This window comes from Dermochelys coriacea, chromosome 5, assembly GCF_009764565.3.
Source record: "Dermochelys coriacea isolate rDerCor1 chromosome 5, rDerCor1.pri.v4, whole genome shotgun sequence".
In the NCBI taxonomy this organism is placed as follows: Eukaryota; Metazoa; Chordata; order Testudines; family Dermochelyidae; genus Dermochelys; species Dermochelys coriacea.
In genome coordinates, this window is record NC_050072.1 from 136,359,226 (window position 1) to 136,373,765 (window position 14,540).

Consider the following 14,540-nt stretch of genomic DNA (forward strand, 5'->3'; position numbering starts at 1 on the left):
GCAGCAGCTATTGGCACGACACAGCCCTCCCTTACAGAGCTACTCAGAGCACAAAGAAAAGGAGGACTTGTGGCACCTTAGAGACTAACAAATTTATTTGAGCATAAGCTTTTGTGAGCTACAGCTGAATGCATCCGATGAAGTGAGCTGCAGCTCACGAAAGCTTATGCTCAAATAAATTTGTTAGTCTCTAAGGTGCCACAAGTCCTCCTTTTCTTTTTGCGAATACAGACTAACACGGCTGCTACTCTGAAACCACTCAGAGCACAGCTTGCCATAGTACTTGACAGTGTGAGAGATTCTGGGCAATGTGAATATTCCTAGTATTCTGCGCTTTTAGCTAGCTGTGCCCCTATTTTGAGGGGGGGTAGGGGGAAGAGGCTATGGGGCGTTTGCTCATACTTAAGGGTGGTCTCACCAATATACTTGGTCCATGTGCTGCTTTTATGCCAGCTTGGTTCTGCTCCTGGTATGGCACATTGAATCTTGGCAGGAAACTCTAGTGAACTGAGCTACACTAACTGGCCTGAGTGGCTGTGTACATATGGACCCATGGTGCCCATGCTCCACCAATATTCAGAGCACAGGGGCCTGGCTCCACCAATGTTCGGGCCGGGCCTCTCCCCGGCCCCACCCCGTGTGCTTCCCGTAGAGCGTCCCTTGCCGGCTGCTGGCTGGCTCCTTTCACGCTGTGCCCACCAGCGCCATTCCACCGCTCCGGCTACAAGGGAGTGGGGTGGGCTGAGGCGGCTGCTGATGCAGTCAGTGGAGGAAGGAGGCACATGTGATGTGATGGCAGCCCTCCCCCGGGCCCTGACCCTTCACCAGTCAGGCCACTAGCTGACAGGGAGCATCCTCTTCCTCCACCAGGGTAGGTGGAGAAGGGCCCTAGGAGCACATGCAGTGTGGTCAGGGGGTGAGTGTGCTGCCAAGCAGCAGCCCACCGACAGCTATTCTGGGCCCCAGGGCAGATCATTCAAAGGACCCTCTGCCCGCCTCCCTCCATCAGGGCCACAAGCCCCCCCGCCCAGAGAAGCCCCGAGTGCTGCCCTCCTCTCTCCCCTGCCAGAGGAGCCCTGGGTCTGCCACAGTCCCGTCCCCCACCTGCCCGAAGGAGCCTCAGGGCAGCGACAGCTGGACGAGATGACCAGATAGAAAGTGTGAAAAATCAGGACAGGGGTGGCGGGTAATAGGTGCCTACATAAGAAAAAGTCCCCAAAATTGGGACTGTTCCTATAAAATAGGGACATTTGGTCACCCTAAGATGCATCAACCTGCTCTGGGAAAAAGCTGCAGCATCTCTTGATTCAAAGACCCTTTTGATTCACCAAGGACAAATCATGCCTGACCAACCTGATTGCCTTCTATGATGAGATAACTGGCTCTGTGGATATGGGAAAGGGGTGGACACGATATACCTTGATTTTGGGAAAGGTTTTGATACGGTCCCTACAGTATTCTTGCCAGCAAATTAAAAAAGTATGGATGAGATGAATGGACTATAAGGTGGATAGAAAGCTGGCTAGATTGTCGGGCTCAACGGGTAGTGATCAACGGCTCAATGTTTAGTTGGCAGCTGGTATCAAGTGGAGTGCCCCAGGGGTCGGTCCTGGGGCCAGTTTTGTTGAACATCTTCATCAATGATCTGGATGATGGGATTAATTGCACCCTCAGCAAGTTGGAAGATGACACTAAACTGGGGGGAGAGGTAGATATGCTGGAGGGTAGGGATAGGGTCCAAAGTGACCTAGACAAATTAGAGGAATGGTCCAAAAGAAATCTGATGAGGTTCAACAAGGACAAGTGCAGAGTGCTGCACTTAGGATGGAAGAATCCCATGCACTGCTACAGGCTGGGGACTGACTGGCTAAGCAGCAGTTCTGCAGAAAAGGACCCAGGGATTACAGTGGACGAGAAGCTGGATATGAGTCAGCAGTGTGCCCTTGTTGCCAAGAAGTCCAACAGCATATTGGGCTGTATTAGTAGGAGCATTGCCAGCAGATGGAGGGAAATGATTATTCCCCTCTACTCTACACTGGTGAGGCCACACCTGGAGTATTGCATCCCCCCACTACAAAAGGGATGTGGACAAATTGGAGAGAGTCCAGTGGAGGGCAACAAAAATGATTAGGGGGCTGGAGCACATGACTTATGAGGAGAGGCTGAGGGAACTGGGGTTATTTAGTCTGCAGAAGAGAAGAGTGAGGGGGGATTTGAGAGCAGCCTTCAGCTACCTGAAGGGGGGTGCCAAGGAGGATGGAGCTCAGCTGTTCTCAGTGGTGGCAGATGACAGAATGAGCAGCAATGGTCTCAAGTTGCAGTGGTCTAGGTTGGATATTAGGAAACACTATTTCGCTAGGAGGGTGGTGAAGCACTGAATGGGTTACCTAGGGAGGTGGTGGAATCTCCATCCTTAGCGGTTTTTAAGGCCCGGCTTGACAAAGTCTTGGCTGGGATGATTTAGTTGGTGTTGGCCCTGCTTTGAGCAGGGGGTTGGACTAGATGACCTCCTGAGGTTTCCTCCAATCCTAATCTTCTATGATTCTATTCCCCATGCAGGTTTCAGGGTGGCCGAGGCAGTGGTATTTCCAACTCTGCTGGTCCAGAACCTGCACGGGGCATATCAAAGCATCTTTGAATCAAGAGATGCTTTTCCCCAGAACAGGAAGAGCTACTGTGGCAGCGGCCGGGGCCCCGGGCCCTTTTAAATCACCCAGGCCCCTGGGCAATTGCCCCCTTTACCTCCCACACCCAATTGGCGGGCCTGGCTGGCAGGGAGAAGGGGACCCCACCTCCAGAGTTCACTTGTGCCGGCAGGGAGAATGCTGGTTGGAGTCCTCCTCTGGCCCCAGCCCCGATGCAACCTGCCTGCACCCCAAACTCCTCAGCCCCCTCACATTATACAATATAGGGAAACTGTTAAACGCTTACTGTTTCCAGTCCATTTTTACATTATTTTTAAATATATATATCCGCTTACAAGGCATGGGGGAGGGGGGGCAGGACTTGGACCCGTTCTGGGCACCACCAAAAATTATACAAACTTGGTGCCCATGACTGTGTAAAGGAGGCGGGGCACGCACCTCGAGCGCCTCTGAGCGGCAGGGTGCAGTCCCACATGCCGTTCTCACCCTGGTGCCCCGGGAAGGCTCTGGCCGACTTGGCTGGTGTTCAGCAGCTTAGCCCTCTGGCCGAGTGAACCCTTCTAGGGACTACAGAGTCCAAGAGAGAAACAGTCTATTTGCCATCCCTAGCATCATCCAGATCCAGGCCCTTTACATTCAGCTCTTTGTTCAGGCTCCCAAATAAGGCCTGTCCCGTTCTTGGGGTTGGCAGCGCTTTGTCTGTGGCTGGTAGGGGAACCTGGCCCGCTCTCTACTCGGGTACCAGCCCGGGGACCCTGGACGCAGCCGCCACGCACGGCTATCTCCATCCCTGGGCGACGATATCCCTGGGCCTCGTCCTGCCAGCCCTTTGATCTCCGGGCCAGTCTCCGTACAGCATCCCCAGCTCCTTCTCTCTCTGCACGCCCAGCTACGCGAGTGCAAGCAGCCCGCACACGGGCGCCCCCCCCGGAGAGCATCCCCTGCCGCATGCCCCTGCGCCCGCCAGCCGGGCCCTGATGGGCTGTGGCCAGCCCCTGGAGCCCTGCGCTTTCCAAAAGGGCTGCTCAGGAGAGTCCTCTCTAGGCACGCTTGGAGGACCCACCATCACTGCTCTTTTCCTCTCCACTCGCTGCTTCTTGGGGTTGAATGTAATAGGCCCGCAGGGATGCCGTGACCCACAGGCTTCGAACCCGGGTCCACAGGAGCAGCCATGCTGCAGCCCTCCACTTGGCCACCTGCTGACCCAGGATCCATGAAGCCCAGCCCCAGTTTGAGGCTGCGCCCCCGACGCCCCATTGCCAGAACCCCAGAGCAGTTGACTGGCCTGCTGGCCCTACTGAAGCCGGCAATAGGAACAGGAAGCTGCCTGAACAATGCTCTTGGCATCCCATGGATGCTGGGTGGGCTCCGTTTCCCTGTCCTCACAAAGAGATCTCTAGGGACCCTCAGGACAGCCACGTCCCATCTCCTCATTGCACTGCCCCAGCAGAAACTCAAGCAAGGGGTGGTACAAAAACTCCTTTGGGGTGACGTGCATGCTGAGGGACAGGAAGAGGCTGTACATGTCGTAGGCTCTTGCACAAGATGTGCTGAGAGTAGGAAGGCGCCTTATGCCTTTATGTCCTGCACGTGTGGGTCAGGGGCAGGGACAGTCTGGCCATAAGTGTCTGGAGTTTTCTAAATTCTTTGACTCAGCGGGTGGGGTCTCAGCCCTACCAGTCAGCACAGGTGGGCAGAGGTGCAAAGCTGGCTCCAAGCCACTTTGGGAGCTTCCCAGTCATGAGGCCATTTTGTGCTGCATAAGTAGACCGGCCTCAGGGCTGCTCTGTATTATAGTACTTGCCAGTGGCCTGCAGTATGCTGGGCCTGGGGTGGGAGTGTAGGATTTGCTACAGCAGCTTTATGCCAGCTGGGGATTTACCCATGTCAGGGGAACCCTCAGCCCCAGCTGTCTGTTTAGGTCAGGTCTGTGTCATGTGATGTAACTATGAAATCTTTCCAGACAAATGCACAAGGACTTGTGTATTTGTACAAACAATAGGAAGTGGAGATCAGTGAGGGGGTCTGTTGTGCTTTGCTAGCTAATCCAGTCTTCTCTTTACGCACGTTTGCATCATAGTCACCACCCTCACTGCCTTGCTGCTCCAGGCATTTGTTAATTGGTTTTCTCTTCTTAATACAAACCAAGCCAAGATGAAGCCACTAGCTAATCATGTATTCTCTGGCGTGCTATTTTAGCCCACAGCCATCAGATGGCAGTAGTAGAACTCTCCAACGATCACTAGCCCTGTCTTACTAGGGCCTGGTCTACACCTAAAACGTAGGTCAACCTAGCTATGTCCTTCACCCCCTTGAGAAATGTAGTCAAGCCAACCTAATCCCCAGTGTAGACACAATTAAGTCAATGGAGGAATTCTTACATCGACTTTGCTATTGCCTCTTGAGGGGTGGATTTACTGCAGCGATGCAACCCCCCCCGTCCATTGCTGTAGTAACCCCCCCGTCCATCGCTGTAGTAACCCCCCCCATCCGTCGCTGTAGTAAGGGTCTGCACTACAGTGCTCCAGCAGCGTATCTCTGGAATGCTTTGGAAGAGGGCTGCAGAATATCTCTGTGACACTTCCCAGGGTCCCCAGGCACCACGCCACCCCCTGCCCTTAGCGAGAAGCAGTCTTGTCCGTGCCTACTGTGATTCAGCTCCTTGAAACCACCAGCCTCTGTCCCCACAAACCTGGCTCCAGTTCTCCGCAGGCCACACTCTCTGCATGCAGCCTAACACTAGGTAAACACCAAGCCAAGTCCTCAGAGCACTCCCTTCAGGGCCCAGCCTGTCAGCAGACGCTCACAGTAATTACCAGGTAAGCTGTGCCCAAGTACACACAGCTTGACTGGTACAACTCAGGGTCAGACTCTTTTTAACAGCACAGCACTGGAATCAGCTTATCGTGAAAACAACTATGAGTTTATTAACAAAGATTAAGGTTTAAGAGCTACTGAGAAAGGACAATGAGTGGAAAGAGAAGTGATTCCACATATAACACAAAACAGAAAATGCAGTCCTACATCTATTACTAATGGCATCATTCCTATTTTATAAAGTAGATTTTCTCCCAAGGATTCAGGTTTTGACAGAGTAGCTGGTTCTCAGTCAAAATTAGGATCCAAGTTTTCATTAATATCCCCATGCCCTACAAGAAGCTTTTTGCTTCTCCTCTCCACTATATTTATGGCTTATTACAACAATCTCTAACCCATTAGCCCCCCTTTTTGTCCTATGGCTGCACAGGCATTAACGGGCCACTCTACCTTGGATAGTCCCTTTGAATATATGCTAAGTACTCATGCTAAACTATGTGTTCCACTTGACATTTAGCTGTGACTCTTGGAGTAACCTTCCCTGACCTGAAGAAGTCTCTGTGTGACTCAAAAGCTTGTCTCTCTCCCCAACAAAAGTTGGTCCAATACAAGATATTCCCTCATCCACCCTGTCTCTCTAATATCCTGGGACCGACGTGGCTACAACACCACTGCATACAAGGTTTTCATTACTTTATCAAAACCTTCCTGACAAGCCTTTGCCCAAACTATTTTATTTGGGTCTGGCTTTTTGCACAAGTCTGTGACACAATATTACTAAAACTACATGCCAATCTCTGGTAATAGTTAACCAAACCTATGAAAGACTGGACTTGATTTTTGTTCTGGCGTATGGGCCAGTTAACAAAGCTTCTACTTTCAAGGAGAAATTTGGCCACCCCCACACCCAGTATCCTACATAAGGAACTTTGGCAGCTCCCATTTTGCACTTTGACACTTTTACAGTGAGACGGACGTCTTTGGGTTTTATTAAGCATGGAATTACTATCCATAGAGATTTGACAGTACAGTTTGCTTCATTTAAGATTTTTACTTCACTTGATTCTACGCTTTCTTTCACATATAGTGCCACTCCCCCATGACCTGTTTTGTCCTTCCGATATATTTTGTACCCTGGTATCACTGTGTCTCATTGATTATCCTCATTCCACCAAGTTTCTGTGGTGCCTATTATATCAATATCCTCATTTAATACAAGGCACTCTAGTTCACTAATCTTATTATTTAGACTTCTAGCATTTGTATATAAGCACTTTAAAAACTTGTCACTTTTTAGCTGTCTGCCATTACATGATGTAATTGAATGGGACTCTTTTTCATTTGACTGTTTCTCATCAGAGCCTACCTGTATTTTATCATCTTCCATCCTCTCCTCCTTACTAAGACACAGAGAATCTCCATGAAAAGAACCTCCCCTAAGGGATGTCTCTGTCCGAACCACGTGCTCCTCCACCCTTGTCGGCTTTCCTACAGCCCTTAGTTTAAAAACTGCTCTATGACCTTTTTAATTTTAAGTGCCAGAATTCTGGTTCCATTTTAGTGGAGCCAATCCTTCCTGTATAGGCTGCCCCTTTCCCAAAAGTTTCCCACAATTCCCAAATGGTTTTTATGATATCACCACAAATTGCTACATATTGCAATATCAACAATATTAAGTCCATCCAAAGTCTTGTAATCTGTTTAACACTTGATTAATGGGCCTCTGCAAAGTGATTCCTGCATTAATGAACCCAAAAGGTAACACTTTGTACTCACAAAGTTCCATCCTTTAGACAGCAAAGCATGGAGAAAATCTACTTTCAATAGCCTTTAACCAACCTAGGTATTTTGCCTTGCCTAAAGTATTTAACATATCAATTCTGGGCATAGGATAGTTGTCAGGTACTCGCAAAAAGAAAAGGAGGACTTGTGGCACCTTAGAGACTAACAAGTTTATTTGAGCATAAGCTTTCGTGAGCTACAGTTCACTTCATCGGATGCATTCGGTGGAAAATACAAATCTCCCCACTGTATTTTCCACCGAATGCATCCGATGAAGTGAGCTGTAGCTCACGAAAGCTTATGCTCAAATAAATTTGTTAGTCTCTAAGGTGCCACAAGTCCTCCTTTTCTTTTTGCGAATACAGACTAACACGGCTGCTACTCTGAAACTTGTCAGATACTGTGACAGCATTAAGCTTTCTATAATCAACACAAAACCTTATAGTCCCAGCTCCCTTAGGAACCATAACAACTAGTGAGGTGCAGGAACTGTCCGACTCTAATATCTCCATTTCCAACATACTGTGTATTTCTTTACGAACCTGCTCCCTCATTTCTTCAGTGGTTTGGGAGGCTCTATTCGAGGCAGGCTGAGGTCCCAGTACCAATGAGAGACCATCTTCTCTGTCAAACCAGGCATGCTAGAGACAGGGCCGGATTAACTTTTTGTGGGCCCGGCACCAAACATGTTTGTGGGCCCCCATGTGGTTGTGATGAGCCCCTTCCTAGTGTGGGCCCAGTGTGACAGCACCATTGATGGCATAGTAAATGTGGTGTTGCTGGGATGGGAATGAAAACATTTATTCAAAAACAAAATAAGATATTTGAAGCCACACTGAGACCTCCACTCAGCCCATAGAGAACAAACTGGACTAACATCAATGTACCCAGAATACCACTGAATTTGGTTTGTGTGGGAGGGGGATTATTTGTTAGTTTTGTTTTTTTTCTTTAAACACTCAGGGCCTGCTTGGGGCCCTGAACACAAGTGCTTAATTAGGACACTTATGAGCTATATTAAGCCTAGATGAAGCAGTAAGTGGTGTCACACCTACATCTCCCTACCACCACCTCCTCATTCCAAAGTTATGTTTCATAAATATATTTTTTGAAAGCTGCATTTTCTACTTTAGTACAATAATGTTTACAAAACTTTGGTGCAGAGTGTGGGGAGGAAAATTGCTGGTGCCCATCTTTTGCGGGGAGAAAGGGCCACCGAGAAACACACACTTTGCCACAAAGGCTACCACAATCCAGCCTCAAGCTCCTACCCCAATCTTCACACCTGGGCTCTCCCTCCTGTCCCTCCTACTGTCCCCATCCCACACAACTAACCCCCTAACAAAGGCTCTCCACAATCTCCCTGCTACTGCTGCCCCCCCCCCCACTTTCACGCCAGGGCAGTCACCACCCTCTCTTCTACTACCCCCCCCACACACAAACACACTGAGCCAACCCCTACCTTCAACCCACTCTCCCCTCCCTCCCTCTGACCCTTGCCCCACCTTAATACCCTGCTTCTCCTACACCCTCCACACAGAGTCACCCCAGCTCCCCCATCGCACCCCGACTTGCCCCACAACTGCCCCTTTCCCCCACCACTGGGCTGCGCCCCCTCCCCTTCCCTCCCCGGAGGGCAGGGGGCTGTTTCTGGGCATTCCCACAGGCAGGGGGCACGGCAACCAGCACTGACAGGCCCCACTGTCCCCGCCCCCCTGCTTCCAGGGACCCCAGACAACCCCCCCCTGCAGGGCCGAGACAGTGCCCAGGGGCTGACCCCAGCTCCCTCCGCCCCAGGAGAGGAGGGGAGACTCGGGGGGGGGGAGCCAGGAGCTCCGAGGGGGAGGGGGTGCAGCGGGATGAGCACCAGGAACCTCTCCCTGCACCAGGCCATGGCCTTGCGGGGGTTTTTTTTGGTTCGCTCTACCCACTTCAGCTGGGGCGGCTGGTAGCATGGTGCGGGGCATGCTGGGACTCGAGGGCTCGAGTGGAACACAGCGGCGTGCAAGCTACAACTCCGAGCACACCCTGCAACACCCAGTCCCTGCTGCACCTGCGCACTGCGCTCCCCAGGCAGCTGAGGGGTTCGGCGGGCGCTGGGGAGTTGCTGAGCTGTGGCCCAGGCTGGATTAACCCTTTGTGGGCCCCTTCCCAGTGTGGGCCTGGCGCCCCGGCACCACTAGAACCACTGTAAACCCGGTACTGGCTCGAGAAGACCTGCTTGTTCCTGCCCTTTCCGTCTGTGCGAGCTCTGCACGATCACACTGCTCTCTCCTGGTGAGCCCTTATGGCAGTCAGCCAACGGCTCCAGGCGGGGTGTGCTCTCAGAACCCTCCTACGCACAACACATGGTATTTACAATGGCTCCTCTGTCGGGAGCGGCTTCCAGCCTATTGACGTGTTTCATAAATATACAGGGAAGGGTAACCACCTTTCCGTGTACAGGGTTAATAAGCTCAGCTAACCTGGCTGGCACCTGACCCAAAATGAGGGGACAAGATATTTTCAAATCTGGAGGGGGGGAAAGGCTTTTGTCTGTCTGTGTGATTCCTTCGCCGGGAACAGATCAAGGATGCAAGCCCTCCAAAGTAAATTAGTAAGTAATCTAGCGAGAAAATGCGTTAGGTTTTCTTTCTTTTGGCTTGTGAAATTCGCTGTGCTGGAGGGAATAAGTATTCCTGGTTTTGTGTCTGGAAGCAGAGTCGGGGTGAGCTCCACCCTGACATCTGGTGGTGAGTTGTGGCAAGTTGTGGAAAAGAACTTCAGGGGCTGATCTCATTTGCATAGGCGACACCCACCCCACCTAGCATGAGCCCATAGCTGCCCAAATGGCCACTTTGGTTGCTGTGGGATCCCCAGTTTCTCTGTTATCCCAATAACAGAGCAGAAAGAATAAATTGTTGTTATCCTGATTATGTGAATCAAGGAGAGTGGAACTGTATTTGGCCTTTTGTTATGATGGAGGGACTCACCATCAACTTAGTACCACTCGCTAGGCAAGGGACATGGGTTCCAAAACTCAGTGAATTGAGAGAGGTTGGGGATAGGTGGTATGTTGTTCCCCTGTGAGGGTTTTACATGCTGATTGCGCTGCTTCCTCTCTTGGCTATAGAATATCAGAGCTAATTTTGATTCCATTAGGAGTCTAGTTACAGGCTGCTGAGCTGAATTCATTTTGGGCCAATGGTGCACCAGCACTGAGGTTCCCCTACTACAGGCTGAAAGCACAAAAGAGCTAAACTTATAAAGAGCTAAAATCACTGAATGTTGTTAAGTAGTGGGGGGTGCTGAAGATATATTGCAGAGCAGTTTGCAGGACAGCTGGAGCAGCTCATGGGATGGCTGGCAGAGCAGAGCGGCTGGTGGAGTGGAGCAGTTTGTGGGATGGCTGGAGCAGCTCATGGGGGTGGTTGGCAGAGCAAAGCAATTTGTGGGACTGTTGGCGGAGCGGAGCCCCATGGAGAGGTGAGGCAATTGGCTTTGAACCATAAGCCCCCTTAACCCCCCCATCTCCACCCAGGTTGGGAGGTAAAACTGCAGATAAACTTTCAAACTCTGGCGCTGCACTGACCAGGGACAGAAACTTTTGGGTTGTTGGACTTTTGGGACTTTGGGTGACTTTGGGTTGCTGGACTCAAGAACCAAAGGGAAAGGACATGCCCCAATTTGCTTGGGGTGGGTTTTTGCTCATGGGTTGTGTTATGAATCCTGTTAGTGGTGTTTCCCCAACATAATGCCACATTGTTTCTCTCTGTGTAATATAAGGTTTTGCCTAGAGGGATTCTCTATATTTTGAATCTGGCTGCCGGTAAGATTATCTTCCATTCTGATCTTACAGAGTTGTTCTCTTATCTTTTTTGTTCTTGTAATAAAGTTCTGTTTTTTTAAGAATGTGTTTGGGTTTTTTGGGTGTTAAAAATCCAAGGCTGGTCTGTGCTTATGTTGTTTGTTCTCAAGCCTCCCCAGGAAAGGGGGTGAAGGGGCTCGGGGGGATATTTTGGGGAAATAGGAACTCCAAGTGGTCCTTTCCCTGTTCTTTGTCTAAATCACTTGGTGGTGGCAGCATGCTGTTTAAAGAAAAGGCAAAGTTTGTGCCTTGGGAAAGTTTTTAATCTAAGCTGGTAAAAATAAGTTTAGGGGGTTTTTCATGCAGGTCCCCACATCTGTACCCTAAAGTTCAGAGTGGGGAAGGAACCCTGACATGCTGTCAAAGTGGTGGGATCATTTTGAACCAGAGATCATTTTGAATGAAAAGCACAGACCTGAAGAGGCGTTTTTTTTTTTTTTTTTTTTAACTGAGAGCAGCTAGAGGGTTTTCTGTCTCTGTCTGGAGGCAGAGATGTTTTCTAACAAAAAGATTTTTTTGTAGGCTGGGAACAGCTATCAAAGGAAAGGTATCAGGTTACAGCACAGCAAACTGGGAATTCACAAACAGGTTTTTTTCTTTCTAACTCTCTGGTATAGCTAGGTTAAACATAGAGAGGCTAGAATGACAGAAAGCAATGTCCAACAGAAACTGGAATTAGCCAGATTGGAAGCTGAGGAAAGATAGAAGGAACATGAAAGATGGGTAGAACTCAAACGGATGGAGATTGATGCACAAGTGGCCAAAGAAAAAGCTGCTAGGGAGGCAGAAAAATCCAGGGTGGAGGCAGAAGAAGCTGCCCACAGGAGAGTTATGGAGGCAAAAGAAAAAGAAATGGAGGAGAGGGAAAAAGAGAGGAAGCATGCACTGGAGATAGAGAAGGCAAGGGCTCAGCAGAATATATCGAATAACCCTAACAATCCTTCCCCAACAATCCACAAATGGGAGCGACTATGTCCACAGTATGATAAATCCAGTGATATTGCTGAATATTTTCTCACCTTTGAGAGACTATGCACACTCTATCAAATTCCTGATGCTCACAAGATGACCACATTGGTCGCAAAATTGACTGGAAGAGCTCTGGACATATTCAATAAGATGCCTATTGATGTGGCTTCTAACTATGATAAATTCAAGGATTTGGTTTTTAAACAATTTCAAGTTACACCTGAAACTTAGAGTAAAATTTAAAACCCTTAAGAGAGGGCCTGGACTAAGTAATGTGGCTTATGTAAACCAGATGAAGGATCTGTTTGATAAATGGCTCAAAGGACGGGATGTAACTAGCTTTGGAGGAATGCGGGATTTGATGATACAGGAGCAATTCCAGAATATGTCCAAGGATGATGTAAAACAGTGTTTATGGGATAAGAAAATGGACTCGGCAGAAAATCTTGCTTCTTATGCTGATCAATACGAGCAGTCCCAGACTGTTAGAGAGGTGGGGCAAACCGGAACAAAATTGGTGGAGGGAGGAGAGAGAGAAATAACCCTGGTCACAGTTTGAGCGGATACCAGAAGGGACACCCTCAGACCACACCCTACTACCGGGGACAGCCCAAGGCCCCAACGACACCCCAAGGAACACTCAAGACACCTTACGTCCCACCACACCATTCTCCAGCAACCCACCTCGCCCCAGTAACCAGTCAGCTGGGTGATGTTTTAAATGTAATAAGCTGGGGCATGTAAAGGCCAACTGCCCCAAGAACCCCAACAGATTACAGTTCATTGTGCCGGAATCACACCAGAGGTCCTCAGGCCCAGATGCCTCCCAGATACCCTCAGAGCGGAGGAAAATTGTGAGTGTGGGCAGGAAGAAGGTCACAACATAGAGGTACACTGGAGCACAAGTGTCAGCTATTCATGCTTCCTTAGTGGACCCCAACTTAATAACCCAGAGGTCCAAGTGACGATTCAACCCTTCAAGTCAAACTCTTTTGACTTGCCTACAGCCAAGTTGCTGGTCCAGTACAAGGGCTGGTCAGGAACGTGGACTTTTGCAGTCTAGGATGATTATCCCATTCCCATGCTGCTGGGGGAAGACTTGGCCAACCAGGTAAAGCTAGCCAAGAGGGTGGGAATGGTCACCTGCAACCAGGCTAAGCAAACTGTCACAGCTAGCTTGTCACGGTTCCTTCCCCACTCTGAACTCTAGGGTACTGATGTGGGGACCTGCAGGAAAGACCCCCTAAGCTTATTCTTACCAGCTTAGGTTAAAAACTTCTCCAAGGTACAAACTTTGCCTTGGCCTTGAACAGAATGCTGCCACCAGCAAGCGTTTTAAACAAAGAACAGGGAAAGACACCACTTGGAGACATCTTTCCCCAAAACATCCTCCCAAACCCTACACCCCCTTTCCTAGGGAAGGCTTGATAAGAATCCTCACCAATTTGTACAGGTGAACACAGACCCAAACCCTTGGATCTTAAGAACAATGAAAAATCAATCAGGTTCTTAAAAGAAGAATTTTAATTAAAGAAAAGGTAAAGGAATCACCTCTGTAAAATCAGGATGGAAAATGCTTTACAGGGTATTCAGATTCAAAACACAGAGGATCCCCCTCTGGGCAAAACCTAAAGTTACAGAAAACAGGAATAAACCTCCCTCTTAACACAGGGAAAATTAACATAAAACAAAAGATAAACTAATCCGCCTTGCCTGGTTTACCTATACTGCTTGCAATATAGGAGACTTGGATTAGGATGGGTTGGAGAAGATGGATTTCCAAGATCCAAGAGAGAATAAACAAGTAAACAAAGAGCACAAACAAAAGCCTTCCCCCCCTCCCCCAAAGATTTGAAAATATCTTGTTCCCTTATTAGTCCTTTGGGTCAAGTGCCAGCCAGGTTAGCTGAGCTTCTTAACCCTTTACAGGTAACAGGATGTTGCCTCTGGTCAGGAGGGATTTTATAACACTGTACACAGAAAGGTGGTTATCCTTTCCTTTATATTTATGACATAGCTCCATTCCAGAAACTTCTACCAGGACCTGGTCAGAGGTGATGGAATCAGACCTCATGCCAATGTCTGCAACAGTAGTGGATCCAGTCCCAGAGACCCAGACAGAGCCAGTCTCAGAACCGGAACCAGTGGAACAACCAGCACCAGACCCATTGCCAGCACTGAATCCAGTACTTGCAACCCCAACACCAGAGGGCCCCACCGAACTTGCACCAGCAGCAGCAGATAATCCTACACAAGATGCTCAGCAGGAGCCTGAACCCCAGCATAGTGCACCAGTGGAGAGCAGTTCACAGTCAACGAAAACAGCCCCATCACCTGCATCACTTCCAGGGGGACCAAGCCCAGGGCCACAATCCAGTGGAACTGATGTCTCCAGCATCAAGGGAACAGTTCCAGACTGAACAGGGAGTAGCTGAAAGCCTCCAGAGAGCTTGGATGGTGGCACGGAGCAACGCACCGCT

The 14,540-nt window shown here is 49.5% G+C and overlaps 1 long non-coding RNA gene across 1 annotated transcript; it reads left to right on the forward strand.

The window, feature by feature from the left end:
* The first annotated feature begins 6,738 nt into the window (after window positions 1-6,738).
* Window positions 6,739-8,055, forward strand: LOC122460229. The gene is made up of 2 exons (XR_006281396.1): window positions 6,739-7,364; window positions 7,642-8,055. It is a non-coding gene; the product is annotated as an uncharacterized LOC122460229 (long non-coding RNA).
* Window positions 8,056-14,540: the final 6,485 nt, after the last annotated feature.